Consider the following 20,074-nt stretch of genomic DNA (forward strand, 5'->3'; position numbering starts at 1 on the left):
GGTCAGAAGGATATTCTGAATGAGTCCTCCAGAGGGCTAAAGGTGGAAGGAGAGAACTGAAGTCTTTCCAAATCAGCTCTCAAGATAGATTCCCAGTTTTCCCTTTATGAATAGAAAAAGTCATTCCTCCCATGGTTTTTTCTTATAACCATACTTTCTTTTAACATTCATTTAAATTTTTTTTGAGTTTTCAGTTTCCCCCTTCCCTCTGATCCCTTTCTTATCCACTATAGTAAGGAATTTTTAGCAGGGCATAACAGGGGAAGCTGACAGCATGAGACCTTGTAGACCAACATTCCAAAGCTCCCTGGAGGGGAGGAACGGAACACAGAGGCTGGCAGTTGGTGGGCTCTGGATGAGAGAGAGAAGCTGCTTTGGCTCTAGCTGTCAAGATGCCCAGAGGGTAGCTGCTTGGTATTTCTAGGATGGACCCAGAAAAGCCATTGGTTCCCTCTCTTTGGCTGTCTTGATATTTCTTCCTGTTCCTACTGCTGATGCTACAGATAATGGATTTCTACTGGTGCTGGTGACATCTCTCTGAGACTGCTGTCTGGAGCAAAGAAGGACTCTTGTTTGTGAGATTTCTTTGGGCCCTGTTGTCTTTACCCCTACAAATCCCTCTCTAACTTTAATTACTCTTTTAATTAGTTAGTTTAGGCTAACTTAGAAAGTTTAGAGTTTTAATATCTGTGGTAGGGTTAGAAGTAAGGTAGTCCTTGATTCTCTTCCCTTCCCTCTCTTCCTTTTAATTAAATAAACTTTTATTATATATGTATATATATATATATGTCTTGTTTAACCCTTCCTTTTAATCCTCCCATAATACCATTGAGAAGGCAAGTACTATTATGTCAATTATCCATGGTGAAGCCATATAAAACATATTTCCATATTAGTCATATTTTTTAAAAAATAAGCAAGAAAAATAAAATACGTGAAAAAAAGTATGCTTTAATCCAGACTCAGAATTTATCAGTTCTCTCTCTGGAGGTAGATAGCATTTTTCTATGTGAATTCTTTGGAATTTTCTTGGATCATTGTATTGATTAGAGTAACTAAGTCTTTCACAGCTGATTATTGCTGTAATATTGCTGTTACTATGTACAGTGTTTTCCTAGTTCTGCTCTCTTCACTTTGCATCAGTTCATATAAGTATTCTCAGGTTTTTCTGAAACTATGGGGGGTGGGGTAGTATAGTTCTACAATAGTAATCATTGAGGGGCAAGACTTATCTGTCATCTTTGCTTTCAGATCTAAAGTTTGGAATCTTTGAGTGCTATAATTAATCAAAGAGAATGAGAATAATAGCAGTGGTGATGTTTCCTTGTGCTCTTGAAGTTGTCCAAAGAAGGGGGATGTAGAGAATCTTATCTATGATCTGAAGTGCTATGGGTACGATTGGACACTTATCTTTGAAGTTATAATTGGGGAAGACAAAGGGGAAACTTGTTTGGTTTTAGGACTGAAAGCAAAAGAAGATAAAAGCAAAAGCAAGTAAAAGCGAGAGAAGGTAAAAAGCAAAAAAAAAAAAGCAAAAAATTTATCTTCTAATATTGGTTTGACATTTTTCAAGGTGTTTGATCTCTAAATTAACCTGGCAGTTTCCTGGGAGATGGTCTCTCAACTACTGAGGATCAAAAATTGTCTGATGAAGGTGTTTGTAGATTTTTTCGCCTTTGTTATTCTGTATGTACATACTCACTCAGATTCTACAGAGGAGGAGGAGGAGGAGGATAAAATAGAGGAGGAGGAAGATAAATTCTAGTACACAAAGATCCCCACCTTAGGGTAATTATTAACATAGCTATGTGTATGTATATATACACACACACACACACACATATCTCCAACAAGCAATATCAACTTACTTGTATATCCCAGAGGAAGGATGTCACTTACAGTTATAAAAATTCAAGAAGCAAGCGTATTCCTATGTAGCACCTTTTCTGGGCTCCCAAATGTATACAAGCCCATAGGAAGAATGGGTTCAAATTTAAGAGCACTATAGGAGTGAGGTTCATGTGTAGGAAAGGGGAAATTCACAATTTCTGGCACCTGATGATCTAAAAGACTTTTCATGAATCTGTAGTGCACATTATTCCTTAGTGCAAAAGGATGTCTATCCTCCTTGAAGCTGTCTCACTCCTAAGCTAATTGTCTTTCTGCACCTTTTTGTCCCTGATGTGTCCTTTTACTCTGGGATAGATATTGTGTCTCCTACAGTCTCTCTTATCCCAGATGAAGGAATAACTGTTATTGGTCTAATCTCTCATGACATCCTTAATGGATAAAGAGTGTGTAAAGAGATTCACAGAAAGAAAGAAAGAAAGAAAGAAAGAAAGAAAGAAAGAAAGAAAGAAAGAAAGAAAGAAAGAAAGAAAGAAAGAAAAAGAGAGAAGAGAGAGAGAGAGAGAAAGAGAGAGAGAGAGAGAGAGAAAGAGAGAGAGAAAGAAAGGAGAGAGAGAGAGAGAGAGAGAGAGAGAGAGAGAGAAAGGAGAGAGAGAGAGAGAGAGAGAGAGAGAGAGATAGAGAGAGAGATAGAGAGAGAGATGATAGACAGACTCTCCTCTCTACAAGAGGACCTTGTTCTAACTCTAGAACTAGAATCTTCAGTTCTCGGACTTGGAATCTGTTACCATTAGACTGGCCATAGCTTGAGTGGCTCACTACTGAAATATATCCAGCTATTTAAAGCCCCCAGAGGTCTGGTTGGCTCATTTCATTAGTCAGTTAGCTATCTCTTATTGACCTAATCAAATAAGTTTCTACTTCATAAAGAGATATTAGTGTGTAAACGGTTTTGTTTACACATTTGATAGTTCATTTGCTCTGACACTGAATGTGGAATTCTAAATTCCTTACATCTGTACACATTATAAGAAGGATGTAGAGTTATGACGTGAATTCCAGCAATCATCATGTAATTGACCTTCTAGAATCTTCCTACTCTGACTCCTCCACATTCTCTGTTTCTGCTTTGTTGTCACGTTCATCTTGTCATGCTCACTCATCCCATATATCTCTTCATTCACTGTATCTTGACCTCTTTATTGCCACAACATGTCTTGTATCTGTCCCTTTCTTTCCACTCACATAGCCACTTCTCTGGACTATTACAATAACCTCTGAACTGGTGTCTCTGTGTCTCAACCCACTTTGGTTCATTCTTCACAAAGCTGCCACAAAGCTTCCTTTGGACCTGTGTTGGCTGCTTGCAGTTTAGTCCAGTTCTCTGACTGAAGAGAGATGAAACTGGAGCAGAAGGAGATAAAGTGATTGCCTGAAGTCATAGTCAGAGACCAGAATGACTAGACCCCATCTTTTGACTCAGAATCCACTGCAGATTCAAGCCCACCTTCAGATGCTTCGGCTCTGTTCAGCTGGGACAGTCTGTGTTCCTCTAGCAGGGTTTCCACAACAGGTTCTCTTTTCAGAAGGACAGCTCCTCTTTTACTGGGAAGGTGACAGTGTTCCTCCCCTGTGGCTGTGTTTTAGGCAGGGACCTAAAAGCTACAACTGCAGAAGTAGCTTCTTTTCTTTGGGGCCAGAGATGAACCTCCTGCATCTTTTCTCCTGGTTTCATCCAGCTGTTGCTCTCCTCAGTCTAAATTCTAGAACAATAATCTGCTGGGTCTATTTTTGGATCTGATTTAGAGGCAGAGAGAGGAAACAACTGAGAATTCTGATTCACACCCATCCTCTGAAGGAAGAAACCTAAAAGGGAAGAACCACATGAAGAGAATACTGCACTGAGAAGGAGAGTTGGATAAATCAAGCCTGCCACCTACTGTCACCGTTCAAGAAACCCACAATCCAATCTAACTCAACACAGCAAGCATTCATTAAATAAGTGCCTACTGTGTTCAGAGCTCTGTTGGGTTCTGGGAGAGATACAAAATTTAGATAAAACAGCCCCTCTCCTCATGAAGCTTATAGTCTGGTCCTATCTTCACAAACAGATAAGAGCCAGATGATATATAATTTTACCTACACTCATTCAGGATGTATGTTAGTTACAAAACAAAATGCTCTGTGATTTCTGAAGAGGGACATCATTATTACCAGTAGTGGAACTCAGAGAAGACTTCCTGGAAGAGATGGTTTGGGAGTTTGTGTTTTAAAGGATAGGTAGGAATTCATCTAGCTATGAGGCGGAGGGACACCATCTCAAGCATTGGGGATAATGTAAACACAAGTATGGAGGTAATGAATGGATGGTGCATGTTTGTGAAGGCAGAACGTAGATATATTTTGAATGGAATATGGAGTATATAGAAAAGAATAAAATAAGACTTGAAAGGTAAGTTAGAGCCAAGCTGTGGAGAACTTTGAATGCTTGGAATGTTGGACCATGCTGGAAGAAGTCACAAAACGGTAATACCTGTATCTGCTATAGATTTCTATTGTCTGATTACAGTTGAACCTTCACTGCTACATGGAAATTTTATTTTTCTCTATCATATTCCCCACTGTCACTATTCCAAACCTTTTATCCTATCTAATATTCACTTTGCCTCTCATCTTTTTTGTGCCTTTGCACAGCTCATCCCCCATGTCAGGAATACACTCCCTTCTTTCTTCTGCCCCTAAGAATTCTTGGCTTCATTCAATGCTTCTCTTGGGGCTACCTCCTACAGTTGTGGTGTCAAAAATTTGTTGAATCTGCAATAAAACATCTGAGATAGAATTCTGAGTCAATAACTATTTATCAAAGGGACCTGGACTCTTCCCACAAATAGGATCCCAGACCTTCCTCACGGTCTGAGACCCCTCCATTCTTCAGAGTACAGCTTTTATACTTTTCATGGCCCAACCCTGTCCTTATATGCCTGGCCAGTTCAGGCAGTGGTGTGTTATTTCATTGGTGGGTCCCTTGCCCATTTATCAATTGGAGAATGGCTTGATTTTTTGTACAATTGGTTTAGTTCTTTATAAATTTGAGTAATTAGACCTTTGTCAGAGGTTTTTGTTATGAAGATTGTTTCCCAATTTGTTGCTTCCCTTCTAATTTTGGTTGCATTCGTTTTGTTTGTACAAAACCTTTCTAATTTGATGTAATCAAAATTATTGATTTTACATTTTGTGATTTTTTTCTAGCTCTTGCTTGGTTTTAAAGTTTTTCCTTTCCCAAAGATCTGACATGTATACTATTCTGTGTTCACCTAATTTGCTTATAGTTTCCTTCTTTATATTCAGGTCATTCACCCATTCTGAGTTTATCTTGGTGTAGGGTGCGTCTGACCAGTGGCTGCTACATAAAATATTTCCTTAGTGGGTTTGGGCTTGAGAAGGAGAAAGGAATCGGAGAAAATGGGTGATAAATCAAGAGACAAAGACAAGTTAATTGAAATGGGGCCCTGATAATATTTTCCTTAGAAAAATAATTAAAGGAAAATAGGAGAAATAGAAGAACACGTGGAAGCAAGAATTCCTAGATAGGAATGAGGAAAAGAGAATCAAAGTGATCAAGCAGGAGAATAGAAATCCAAGAGTGGCGCTAGGACAGATAAAGAGAGATAGCAGGGAGAACTCCAAGGTTGCAGGAAACAAGAGGAAGAGCCGCACTTCTCACCCCAGCCTTTATTGTGGATTGAGAGGTGATCAATGAATACGTAACATAGCATGTAGTTCTTAACATTGGTTGGATAGACAATGACAAGATCAGAGTAGGTGGGGATTCACCTGACATGCGCTTTGTGGCTGAGGCCCAGGAATTCTCTTGCTCTTAGAACTGCCTATACATTGATCATTAACTGATCTGATCGATTATTTAATACATCATCCATACTTCCATGCCTGGTATGTTACAGTGTGAGATGTTGATCCAAACCTAATCTCTTCCATACTGTCTTCCAATCTTCTCAGCATATAGCTGTTCTTTTTTGGGGTGGCAAAGAATTGGAAATTGAGGAAGTGTCTATCCATTGGGGAACGGCCGAACAAACCATGGTACATATTGGTGATGGAATACTATTGTACTATAAGAAATGATAAGCAAGATGAATTCAGAAAAAGCTTGAAAGACCTGTGGGAACTGAGGCAGAGTGAAATAAGCAGAACTGGGAAAACAGTGTACACAGTAACAGCAATATTGGATGACAATTATCTGGGAGAACTTGGCTACTCTCAGCAATTCAAAGATCTGGGACAATCCTGAAAGACTTATGTTGGGAATGCTGTCTTCCTCCAGAGAAAGAACTGTTGGAGTTGTCTTTCACATCAGTGTATTTAGGTTTTATTCGGGGTTTTTGCTTATGTGCGAATGTGCTCTTACAATGGCCAATATGGAAGTGGGTTTTGCATGACAGTGAAAAATTTTTAAATGTTGTCATTATTCTCACTTTACTGAGGAGCACATGGAGGGTCAGAGGTTAAGTGACATACCCAAGGTCACATGAAACAGTAAAAAGCAGAGACAGGATAGGAAGACAGGTGCTCTGTGATTACAAGGCCAGCACTCTATTCACAGTGTCATGCTGCACCTTGTTAGTTAATGATAATAGTTATTGTTACCAAAATTTAGGGGCAGCTAAGTGGTACAGGGGATAGAGTGCAGGACCTGGAGTTTGAACTCATCATCTTGATGAGTTCAAACCTGGCCTTAGAAACTTACTAGCTGTGTGACCCTGGACAAGTCACTTTACCTTGTTTTTCTCAGGTTTCCTCATCTGTAAAATGAGCTGGGGAAGGAAATAGCAAACCAGTACTTTGCCAAGAAAACCCCAAATGGGGTCATGAAGAATGGAAAATAACTGAACAGTATCCTGCTCTGTGAGAATTTTGAATCTCCCAAGCTGCTGACTATATATAGAAATCAGCTCTAATGGTACCTCCTGTATGAAGCCTTTCCTGATCCCTCCAACTGTTACTCTCCTTCCTCTCCCTCTCACCCTCAATTTACCTTGTATTATATTTGTGTGCCTGTTGTCTTCCCTGATAGCATCAAGTTTTTCTTCCTTTCCTTTCCTTTCCTTTCCTTTCCTTTCCTTTCCTTTCCTTTCCTTTCCTTTCCTTTCCTTTCCTTTCCTTTCCTTTCCTTTCCTTTCCTTTCCTTTCCTTTCCTTTCCTTTCCTTTCCTTTCCTTTCCTTTCCTTTCCTTTCCTTTCCTTTCCTTTCCTTTCCTTTCCTTTCCTTTCCTTCCCTTCCCTTCCCTTCCCTTCCCTTCCCTTCCCTTCCCTTCCCTTTCCTTTCTTTTCCTTTCCTTTCCCTCCTCTCTGTCTCCCTCCTCCTTCCTTCCTTTCTCACTCTCTCCCTTCTTTTTCCTTTTCTTTCCTTCCTTTCTTTTTATTGAAATCCTTACTTTTTGTCTTTTTTTTTTACACTATACCTTCTGTCTTAGAATTGATGTAAGATTCCAACGCAGAAGAACAGCAAGGGCTAGGCATGGGAATTAAGTGACTTGTCTAGGGTCACACAGCTAGTAAGTGTCTGAGGCTGAATTTGAACTCAGATCTTTCAGACTCCAGACCTGGTTGATCCACAACACCACCTGGTTACTCCAGTAGTACTTGAAGCTATCAATTGCAAAGCAAATTCCCACTTGCTCTGGGAAAGAGAGTCTGCTCTTTAGGATTTTCCCAATACCACTGAAAAGTCCAGTCCCTATCATTACTCCTATGTGACAAGCTAGGTCATTTTTCATTCCAAGTTAGCCGTCAGTAGCAGTGGCCTCCCACTTTGCTACTGAAATGAAAGATTTCCTGTCTAGCCCTCCTGTTATTCTTTTGCTGGTAAATTTGTCATCTAGTCTCCAAAACATCTGGTCTCCTCCAGATAAAAGGAAAAGGGCAGAGTTAAGACGAAAACAAGGTTCAAACAAATAAACGTTAATAGTGGCAGCTGTGCTCCTCTGAGAACATCCAATAGCTTCACTCTTACCAGGTCCTAAGAATATCTCAGAGATGCTCATTTCAACCAGAATAGGGAACACTCCCTTTCCCAGCTCTTTCTTAGCTCATAACAAAGATGCTTTATTCATTTTGCAAAACTCCTTAGGCCATGCTCTCCAGGGACCATCCTTGGAGCCCCCTCAACAGAATTCTATTAATAAACACAATTCCATGCCAGAATTGATAAGAATAGAATGGGTTGTAGTGAGGGAGGCATGATGGAGAATCCACATTTATAAAATGGAGGGGATTTTCAGAAGCAGTTTTGTGTAGTAGATTTGGAATCAGGAAGATCTGTGTTCAGATTCTGTCTCTGACCTTTATTAACTGTGTGACTATGGCTGTTACTTTACCTTTTTTTAGACTCAGTTTTCCTCCATAAAATGGAGATAATATCAACATTATAATAAGATCAATAAATTATTAATTTATGTTAGTTATGATATTATGTAACATTTTTAAGGTTAGGAAAGCTCTTTAGATAGAGTGATTCATTTGACCCTCACTAGTTCCTAGTCAATAAATATTTATTAAGCAACCTACTATGTGCCAGGCCAAGTGCTAAGTGACAGGAATACAAAGAAAGGCAAAAGACAGTCCTTGACCTCAAGAATGCTATTGTTGTTTAGGTGTGTGATTCTTTGTGACTCCCATTTGGGGTTTTCTTGGCAAAGCTAGTGGAGTGTTTCTACAACTCATTTTATAGAGGAGGAAACTGAGGCAAATAGAGTTAAATGACTTGCCCAGGGGTCAGTAAGTGTCTGAGGCCAGATTTAAACTCATGAAAATGAATCATCCTGATTCTAGCTCTATCTACTTTGCTACCAGCTGCCTCAAGAATTATAAGCTTCATTTTCTAGATGAGGAAACTGAGTCTCTGAGAGGGGAAATAATGCCTAGCTTAAGGTCACACGACCAATAAATGTCAGAGTTGAGATCCGAGCTGCGATGCTCCTGACTCTAGGTCCACCATGCCAAGCTTTTACTTCACAGGGGTGTTGGGAGGCTCAGATGAGAGAATGGATACAGGGTATCCCAAAAGGCTTGGTATAATCTTAAGCTTTAATAGTTTCAATATTCAAAGTCATTATAAAATGCTTTGAAAAGTATTATCTCTAAGTAGGTTGCACAGTGGATAGAGAGCCAGGTTTGGAGTCAGGAAGACCTGGATTTAAATCTGACCTCAGTCACTTCCTATGTGACCTTGGGCAAGTCACTTAACCTCAACTATCTAGCCCTTACTATTCTTTGCCTTAGAATCAATATTAAGAATGAAAGTATAAAAAATGTGTGTACAAAAATATTTATAGTTGCACTATTTGTGGTGGCAAAAAAATGGAAAATGGGAGGATGCTCCTTGATTGGGGAATGGCTGAACAAATAGTGGTATCTTATGGTGATGGAATACTATTGTATTCTATAATACACACACACACACACACACACACACACACACACACACACACACATATGGAACGATGAACCACTTGATTTCTATAAAAACTGGGAAGACCTCCATGAACTGATTCAGAGTGAAATAAGCAGAACCAGGAGAACATTGTACACAGAGACTGAAACACTGTGGCATGATCAAATGTAATAGACTTTTCTACTAGTAGCAATGCAGTGATTTAGGACAATTCAGAGGGACTTATGAGAAAGAATGTTATCCACATCAGGAGAAAAAACTGTGGGAGTAGAAATGCAGAAGAAAAACACGATTGATCACTTGTTTATATGAGTAGAGGATTTGGAGTTTTGGTTGTAAAAGATTACTCTATTACAAAAATGAATAATATGGAAATAGGTATTGGGTGATAATACATGTATAACCTAGTGGAATTGCTTGTCAGCTCTGGGAAGGGGGAGGAGGAGGGAGAGAACATGAATCATGTAACCATGGAAAAATACTTAAAAAAACAATAATTTTTAAAAAGAATGAAGGTAAAGGTTAAAAAAGAATTATTGATATCAATTATAATGATGATAATGATAGATTAAGGGGTAGGAGCCAAAGGATCATAAATCTAGGGAAGGAAGATACCTAAGAGGCCATCTAATTGAAGCCCCTCATTTACAGATATGGAAAATGAGGCACAGGATAATTTAGATGACTTTTCCAAGAGCACCACAGTTGTCAGCATCAGTTTGTCACTATCCCATATATAGAAACCTTGGATGAGAATAAGGATTTTCAGAAACCAAAATGTTTCAGTTTAGAGAATGTCAAGCCTTTTCCAAGCTTGGAGTTTTTGTTTGTTTAAAGTTAGGAATTTTTCACAAACTAACATTTTCTGGCTTTTTGCATACAGCAGATGCTTAATGAATAACATATTAGAAACTTTAAGCTGCTTCCCTTCTAAGTACTCTAAAAACGAAACCCTTTTTGTGCCCTATTGCCACAGTAGCTCTGAATTTATCTGGGGGAGACTTGAGAGAAATCCAGACTGACAAAACAAATCAAGGTTTGATTATTTCACTGACAAGAGGGCTTGCCCTGATGTTCCCATAATTAGTATATTTCTTTCCATCTTTTAAACTCCCATTCTATTTGCCAAAGTGAAATACACAAGGAACTTGCTAGACCCAAGTCTGCTCATCATGTCTCCCAAACCAATCCAAAGAAATCCAATAAACATTTATTAAGTCCCTAATATGCCAGGCACTGTGCTAAGATGCTATCTGTTCCTTAAGCAGTGCCTGCCATATGCCCAAGTAGGCACTCAATCCATGTTTATTGATTGAGTTCTGGATGGATGGTGGGGCATGAAGAAGGAAGGAGGCTCTTTGAAGTCTTTGGCAGTTCTCAAGCTGCCTGAAGGCTTCTCACTTCCTTTTTGAGGGTGGGAGCTTCAAATAGTCAGATGTTATTTAAAGGTACTAGCTTCTCCTGTGTGAAACCCTAGCCCTTGGGGGAGGAAGGAAGGACCCAGAAGTGGGTAGAGGATTCCAAGGTGAAGAGAAGGAGGAGAGAATAGGCTTTTTTTTTTCTCATTGGAGAACCCCACACAACCAGGTGCAGATGATACGATTTGTAATCATGAAATGAAAAAAGCTGAGGGGAGAAATGACTCTTTCTAATGGGTTGGTGTTTTTAAGCTCCCCAGAACAGAGATTCAGGGAGGATGCTGGCAAGGGGCCAAGGAGGTAACAACCCACCTCCCCTCCCCATTTAGTGCTTAAAAACAAAACAAAAGATCCGAGGTTCTGAGCTTCCTATTTATATAATTAAGCTGTAACTTTTTCCTCCTCTTCCTCTTAATCACTCATATTTGGATGAATGAGAACAATTTCTTCTAGTAGCCATCAAGATGGCTGAAGCAGGTGCTCTGGAGTGTTAGAGTGCTTGTTCAGACCTCAGGGATGCCAAAATCTTCCACTGCATCTTGGGTCATCGCCATTCATTCTGACTTTTGTCTTGTCATTGGACTCTGGAAGAGTGAGACTGAGGACTTTGTGCCTCGCTGAAATCCAGTTCATGTGCAAGTCAAGATGTCACCCTGACACGTCATTGATACTCTTTGAAAATGAAAGATGACTGTGGCACAATCGAGCGTATTGGACTTCTCTACTAGCAGTAATGCAATGATAAGGACAATTCTGAGGGACTTATGAGAAAGAACACTATCCATATCCAGAGAAAGAACTGTGGGAGTAGAAACACAGAAGAAAAACAACTTCCTGATCACATGGGTCAATGGGGATATGATTGGGGATGGAGACTCTAAGTGATCACTCTAGTGCAAGTATCAGTAACATGGAAATAGGTTCTGATCAATGACACATGTAAAACCCAGTGGAATTGCCCGTTGGCTACAGGGGGAGGGGGGAGAAGGGAGGGAAAGAACATGCATCTTGTAACCATGGAAAAATATTTTAAATTAATTAATTAAATAAATAAACTTAAAGAAAAAAGAAAAAAGAAAATGAAAGAACAAGATAACCCGAAGGGATTCACAATGAAAATGCTATTTATAATCAAAGGTCGACCTATTGGAGTCTGAGAGATCAAAGCTTGCTGCCTTCTACTATATTTCCTTCATGGGATTTCTATTTCATGTGTGACACATGTCTTCTGTCATGATGAGCAATTTGGAAATATATAGTATATGAAAGTATGGGCATAATCTATATCATACTATTCACTGCCTGGGAGAGGTGGGGAGAAAATCAGGATTCTAAAATGTCAGAAATTTGTCAAAAATTGTTTCTACGTGTAAGTGAAAAAAAATAAAAAAGAGAAAATGAAGGATGAACAACAATAACACATTTATATATAATATGAGTTTTTTTGACACCAAGGGAGTGAGACTCTTTCCCATCTCTTATCCTTACACCTTACTCTGCCCTTAATATTCAGTTTAATCTCCAACCTCACATACAACAATTGCCAAGTCTTTTTCTGCTGGCATCTTGGGAATTTGTCCCTCTTCTCTCCACTCAACACTTCTCTCTCTCTCTCCTCTTCCTTCCTCTTACCTTCCACCTTAGATTTAAAACTAAATATGGGTTCCAAGACAGAGGAGTGGTAAGGGCTAGGCAAATTGAGTTAAGTAACTCACCTAAGGTCACAAAGCCAGGAAGTGTCTGAGTCAAATTTGAACCGTGGACCTCCCATTTCCAGACCTGGCTCTCCCCACTAAGTCACTTAGCTGCCCCACCTTAACACCTCTTTTTCCAAATGAAAGCTCTTCTCACCTGGATCATAAGATCGTGATCTAGGTCTGGAAGGGCCTCTTCTTTTATTTTTACTTACTTGTGTAATGCTTTGTTCTTCAAGTAGAATGGAAGCTCTCTGGGGTCAAGGAATGACTTCCATTTTTGTTTTTTCTATTTTCATGGCGAAGCACAGTGCCTGAAGCACTTGATTAGTACTGGAGGAGTTGTCACATTGGATGGAACCAAATTTCATTTCTGCCAAGATAAAATGGAAGGTGTACTTACTTGTGGGTCCTGTACCATCCTAGGGATATCCTTAGCCTTCTATTCCCCAAGCAGCATGGGATAGCTGGAAACATAGTAGATTAGTGGTCAGAATACCTAGACTTGGTCCTGGCTCTGCCACTAACTGTGAGAACTTGGGCAAGTCATTTCCCATCTTTGGGTCCCAGTTTCTATCTTCTTTCTATCCCCATTTACAAAATGGGGATAATGCTTACCTCAAAGTGTTGTGAAGACCAAATGAGAAATGATTGTAATTCTGCTTTGAAAACTATGAAACATGATCTAAATATGAAATATTACAACTGTCACTGTCTTTTTAATAAGAACATTATTCACTATCAGTGTTGTATACTATATGAAGTATACAGTACCAGGCAGCTAGGTGGTGCAGTGGATAGAGTGCCAGACCTGGAGTCATTTTCCTGAGATCAAACCTGGCCTCAGATACTTATTTGCCACAGGACCACCAGCAAGTCACTTAAACTTATTTGCCTTAGTTCTCCCAGCTGTAAAATGATCTGGAGAAGGAAATGGCAAAACCGTTCCAGTATGTTTCTTTGCCAAGAAAATCTCAAATGGGATCAGAAAGAGTAAGACACGAATGAAATGACTAAACAACAAAAATACTGATAGGAAACTTGCCTCAGAGGTAAATGATCAGGCAAAAAGGGCATTATGAATTGCTTATCTCACCAGGTCACCACTGCCTGAATTCATTCTACTTAATAAAGACCTGAACCAGTGATTAGGAAATTGGAGACTTTTCTCTCCCTGCTTCTGTAATTTAAATTCTTGAGTTTATAGAATATATTTTCAATATATTCAGATCATTGTGCTTTGTGACAGAATTCAAATGGACTCTATACGGCTCCTACCATTGTAAGGATATGTACAAACTAGTGACTGGTGATGCCATTGGATCTCCATGCTAATAAGAATCAGTCAAGGTCCTAGAACCCATCCTCTTGGTTAGCCAGTCAATTTTGTCCTGTTGTGTGGCCACGAATTGCGCCCACTATTTTTAGTTGGTTAATGCTGATTAAAGGGTGTGTGTGGATGGAGCAGGGCAAGTCCTTTCCCCCACTAGAAATAAAATTGGGCTAGAAGTAATATCTTCATAAATAAATCCAAATATTCTGAGAGCCAAGGGAGTTCCTCTTGAACTCAGATGCTGCCTTGGAAAGTAAGAGTCTTGGGCTACATGAGAATCAGTCTTAAAGACGATTAAACTATGTCCTTCTTTTGGGAGGAGAGAAAGGATTATGAGAGGGAAAGAAAAATCCCTAATTTTTATGCTGTAATGATTGAATTACTCAAGGGGCAGAATTTTTTTAACAATTTTATTAATTGATTAATTAAGAAAAATTTCCATGGTTACATGATTCATATTCTTTCCCTCCCCGTCTCCCCCTCCCATAGCTAATGCTCAATTCCACTGGGTTTCACATCTGTCATTGCTCAAGACCTATTTCCATGTTGTTGATATTTGCACTAGGATGTTCATTTAGAGACTACATCCCCAATCCTATCCCCCTAGAACCATGTGATCAAGCAGCTGTTTTTCTTCTGTCTCTATTCCCACAGTTCTTTCTCTGGATGTGGATAGCAGCAAGAGGCATCATTTCTTGATTTTAAAGTTGGTTTATTAATTGGCCACTCAAGAAAATCTAAAGTCACCTTCTTCTATAATCTGAACGTTTGCTAAGGAGGGTGAGCAGAAAAAAGGAGAATGGCTAAAGAGAGGGACAAAAGAAACACATGGTTTGTATTCCCTTTAAGACCTCATCATCCACTCTTTCCCCTGGACATTCTAAGAGGCATCTGATTGGTGAACAGCCACAGAAAAGGTGGACCTAGAGACCCCAACTCCTCCTTCCTTACTTCAGCACACTGTTGTGGGGGAACTTGAGGTGAATCCCAGGTTTGGGACAGGTACCCTTTGCAAGGATGCAAGATGCCAAAATTTAGCTTAGAAATAAAAAGAGAAATTTATTAAGTTGGGATTCATGTTGAATTGGCTGGGAGAACAGTGCAGTTGGGGCGCTGCCTCCTAGAGGGGATGTGTCCTGGGCTTTTTATATCTTTTAACCAACAAGGGCTACGTGACTAGAGAAAGGATGGTGATGGCATGTTACTGGGTCTCTGGAACCTGAGGCACAGGACATAATCACATGACCCAGCTCAGTGAGATGCCCTGAGGTCTTGGTGGAAATTACTTTAACTTGGAAGCTGGATGACCTTCTAAACCCCAGGCTTAATAAAGGATCTGTAGAAAACTTAATACAGTTCAATATTAATTTTTCACAAGCTTTCCTGTGAGTTATGTTTTTTGTATCCTTTCTGTGAGATGAAGTAAAAGCTTAGCTTGAATGCTTACATAGGAGTTGAGGACCATTTTACCTAATCTGTGGAGACACAGACATAAGAAATACTTGATGTTCTCAGGAGAGAACCTAGAAAGGAGCATGAGTCAAAGAGTGCTTTCGGAGAAGACAACCGAGAAGTCCAGAGCATGAGATATTGGGCCCCAGGTTACTTCTGTAAAGTTCTCAGATTCCTTCTACCAACAGGTGAGAAGATCCACTGAGGATGTTGATGATGGCCTTCAAATTGGGGTTTCTGTGGCTGGTGTTGGGGGGTTGGGAGAGGAAGGAATGCTTAGTGCTTGGGGAAGCTTCTTTCACTGAACTAAATATTCCTGTGACCCCGTAGTTCATAGGAAAAGAGTCCTGGAAACCTAAGATCCCGAAGTGTTAGAATGCCAAAAGGGATCTTTGAGATCAACCAGAATCTGATCTACCATTTAGAGGAGTGTGGACTCAGTGAATCATAGCAAGTAAAATTTTTCTAATGCTATCTCCTACTTCTCTCTTCTTTCTAGCCTTAGTCAGATGCAATTTTTTTGAAGCTGTAGGACTTTGAAAAACAGGAACTCATAAAGGGGGGCCAGGAATATACCAGCAAAGGTTTGGAAATGCCCAGTGAGTAGGATGAGACACAGAAGTCTGAGGCAGATTCTGAAACTTTAGTGTTCTGGGGAATAATGCTCCTATGACAAAGAGCTGCTCAACCTTGAAAGCCTTGACCTGCTCCGATCTTCATTGAGTCCCTCAGCACCAATGCTGCCCCAAATTTATTAACCATTCATCTGCACTATGGAGAGCCCCACTAAGAAGCCTCTTAGGAGGCTGCTCAACAAACATTCATGTTGGGCAGCTAGGTGGCTCAGTGGATAGAGCCAGGCCTAGCTATAGAAGGTAAGAGTTTAAAAAAGAAAAAAGACATCCATGTGTAAACTTGACCTCACTTACAACCAGTAGGGATATTTTTCCATAAGTAGGTAGAGAATACATTGGGCCATCCATTGATTTAATGCCTATCCTGTCCTGTTCCAGGCACTCTATTTAGTACTGGGCATATAAAGAAAGGTAAAAGTTAGTCCTTGTTCTCATGGTCAAATGTGAGTAGTAATAGTCTTACTGGGCCTCAGTTTCCTTATCTGTAAGTTGATCTAGATGGGATGTAAGGTTCCCTCTGGTTCTTTTTTTTTCTTTCTTTAAACCCTTACCTTCTCTCTTAGGATCAATACTGTGTATTGGTTTCAAGACAGAAGAGAGCAGTAAGGGCTAGGCAATGGGGGTTAAGTGACTTGCCCAGCTAGGAAATGTCTGAGGCCAAATGTGAACCTCCCAACTCTATGCCTGGCTCTCTATCTAGTTACCTAGCTGCCCTCCACCCCAGTCTACTTATAAATCCCTGTTACATATGGGCTAACTGATTGTTTGGATTCTGGTTTTGGAAGCTGTAGGACTTTGAAAAATAGGAGCCCATAAAGGGGGGGGCCAGGAATATAACAGCAAAGGCTTGGAAATACCCAATGAGTAGGATGAGACACAGAAGTCTGAGGCAGATTCTGAAATTTTCCAATGCTCTCTCTTTAGTTTTCTGAGGAAAAATGTCCCTCTAGCATGAATTCTAAGATGGAGGAATCATTTCCTGCCACCCCCAATCCCCGCCAGGCCCCCTCATTTCTAATTCGACAAGTTCCTCTTTGTTGGTCAGAATAAGCCTAAAATAGAAGTTCCCCTTATTGTTTCCTCTACCTTTTGAAGAATGAAATGATCGTTAAGGCAAGCCAACACAAAAAACTATTCTGCTTTTGGCCAAGAAAGCTTGAGCAGATAGATGTCTAGGATAACTAACTCCCCATCACTGTTATTCCATGACTCCCTGCCATGTTTGTGGTGTTGTCTTCCAACTCTTAGACTATTTCCCCCTTCAGTTCAAGTGGTCAAGAGTATACTGTCACCGTGATATAATTAGAATAAGAATAGCCAGAATGTATAGAGTATTTTACAGTTTACAAAACACTTTATAAATATCTCATTTCAACCTCCCATCAACCCTGGGACATAGGCAGCATTATTTCTCCCCCTTTATAGATAAAGAAACTGTGTCTGAGACAAGTTAAGTAACTTAAGTGACTTGCTCAGGTTGACACAGCTAGTATTTGGGCCCAAGATGACAGGATGAGGATTTCCAACTCCAAGTCCACAGTGCCACCAAAGTGTAGAGTGGGAAAATCATCAACTCTGGGATCAGAGGGCCTCAGTTTCAATTGAGAGGCTTCCTGGTACCTCCCATGGTTCAGAGTGTCAGATCTGGAGTCAGAGGACTTGGGTTTGAATCCTAATTTTCATTGTTAGCATTCAAGGCTTGTTACCAAAGTGGTGGACATACAGAAGAGTTCCAGACTGCTTTGTTGTACATACTATCCCCTTCTTTATACTGTGATACACACTTACCTTTCACTTAAAAAACAAAACAAAACAAAAAACCCTCCGGATGGTCAGACTAAGACTTAAAAGTTCTCCTTATCGCTCTCTCTACCTTTTGAAGAATGAAATGATGGTTAAAGCAAGCCAACAATAAGAGCTGTTCTGCTTTTGGCCAAGAGTATCTGTGTAACTTTGGCAAGTTGCCTTGACACAGAAGCCTCAGTTTCTGTAGGACAAGATTACCTCTAAGGTTCTTTTTTGCCTCTCTACCATCTCTCCTCACTAGAGCTCCTAAATTTCCTCACGTGAGCATACCTTCCTCATATTTTGAGGTAATATATGATATTTATTATACATTTATACAATATGTAATTATATAACAAATAATTATATCATTGTATAATATATAATTATCAATACATCATGTTATTGGTTATTAGATTATATAAATATTAATATACTTGATATTAATTATATAGTAATAATATATTCTATTCCTTTTGAATCAATATCACCTTCCATTGCCTTTTTCCAGCCATGATTTTTATCTATATCCTTCCCAAGGGTATGTTGGAACCATCTGGAACTGGCTTAAGAAAGTTCATTATTAATTTTTTTTGCAAGCCCTTACTTTCTATCCTAGTGACAATTCTGAGGCAGAAGGGTGAGGGCTAGGCAAATGGGGTTGTGACTTGCCCTGAGTCACATGGCTAGGAAGTACCAGAGGTCATATTTGAACCCAGGTCCTCCCGATGCCAAACCCGGTCCTCTCTCTACTAGACTGCCTCTGATTATGAAATTTTCAGTGTGCTCATTTATACCTCAGAAATCAGCACAGGCCACAAAGAGAGCTTGATTTATTGTCTTGTTGATTGCTGAGCTTTATGAAAATGATGGAGAAAAATGAATAATGAGGATTAAACTTAAAAGTGTTTTTGGTGCACATTTTCTCTGCAGAGAGCTGGTTGTTAAACATTCATCAGTGCACCTCTGACTCTACCTATCCTATAGGCGCTCTCTCAAAGCTTATCTCCATCATGAAACCTTTCTTGATGACCCTGTAATGAAGTCATCTCTGTCTCTTCTAACCAATAGCATTCACTGCCTAGACTCCTCTTGTGGCACTTGCCTCCTCCTGCCTTGCCTTCTAATTCTTTGTGGACATACTCAACATCCCACCTTGATGATAAGCTTCTGGGGAGCAGATATCCCTCCTCACCTTTGTACGATGGTGTCTTGGAAGGGGGAGGCTGTGCTCCTTTCTCTGATCATCACTACGACTAGCCATTATGAGGGTGCAAGAGGCCACTTAGTATGGTGTGAGAGGACCCCGGAATGGAAGAGAAAGTCCAGAGAAGAAAACAGGGATCCTGAAGAGCTGAAGAAGCTCGAAGCTAATACCCTCAGAGGGCATCTTGCCCTACTTGTTCCTGAACAAGAAAGTTGGGACTCAGTGGTTTCAGCTGAGTCCTTCTCTTTGTGCCCCATTTGGGGGTTTTCTTGGCAAAGATACTGGAGTGGTTTGCCATTTGCTAAGAGTAGAAGGAAGGGCATTAGACCATTCAAGAGATAGTCCTAGAGATGGGAGGTCCTGGGTTCCAGTTTGACCTCAGACACTTTTCTAGCTGTGTGACTGTAGGCAAGTCATTTCAGCCCAGTTGTCTAGCCCTTACTGCTCTTCTTCCTTAGAACTGACACTATCCATTTTAAGACAGAAAGCAAAGGTTTTTAAAATAAAAGAAGTAAACATTTATTAAGTGTTTTCTTTGTGCCAGGTACTCTCTAGGTACTTTATAAACACGATCTTGTTTGATTCTCATAGCAACCCAGCATGAAAAGCGTTATTATGACTCCCATTTCTTTTATTTTTGGAAATTTTTATTTAATTAGTTAATTAAGACAAAATTTCCATGGTTACAAGATTCATGTTCTTTCCTTCCCCCTCCCTTCATCCCCCCCTCCCATAGCCAATGCAGAATTCGACTGGGTTTTACATGTGACATTGGTCAATATTTCCATATTATTGATATTTGCACTAGGGTGATCGTTTATGACTCCCATTTTATTTATATAGGGGGACACTGAAGTAGATAGAGGTTAAGTGACTTGCCCAGGGTCACACAGCTAGCAAGTATCTGAGCCCATATTTGAACCCAGATCCTCTGAGTGCTCTATCTGCTGTACCACCTAACCTACATAGTGTGCATGACTCGTGCGTGGGATGGCAGCCTTTATTTACAGAACTAAAGTTAGGGGGAACCCCCTATTGCTTAAGGTAGCCTTGGTGGGGAACTGATTTTAGGAAGCTGTTTCTGGCTTTAAGTCTAAATTTACCACTCTGCAAACTGCTGCCTCTTTTTTCTAATTTTGTCTGATAGGGCCAAGCAGAACAAGCATCAATCATCTGTGTCACTTGAGATAATCTTTCACATTCTTGAAGACGACTATCTTGCCCAGTCTCAT

The 20,074-nt window shown here is 40.0% G+C and overlaps 1 protein-coding gene across 2 annotated transcripts in view; it reads left to right on the forward strand.

The window, feature by feature from the left end:
- Positions 1–319: 319 nt before the first annotated feature.
- TNFRSF13B (TNF receptor superfamily member 13B) overlaps positions 320–20,074 on the forward strand; it is a 53,233-nt gene continuing 33,478 nt past the window's right edge. Inside the window, exon 1 of one of the 2 annotated variants that reach the window (XM_056806418.1) lies at positions 320–571. The gene's annotated coding sequence lies outside the window, so the exon portion shown is untranslated. Of the gene's footprint in view, positions 576–20,074 lie in introns of both variants that reach the window. The other variant, XM_056806417.1, reaches the window with a different exon arrangement.

The sequence above is a fragment of the Monodelphis domestica genome, chromosome 7 (genome assembly GCF_027887165.1).
Source record: "Monodelphis domestica isolate mMonDom1 chromosome 7, mMonDom1.pri, whole genome shotgun sequence".
Lineage (NCBI taxonomy): Eukaryota > Metazoa > Chordata > Mammalia > Didelphimorphia > Didelphidae > Monodelphis > Monodelphis domestica.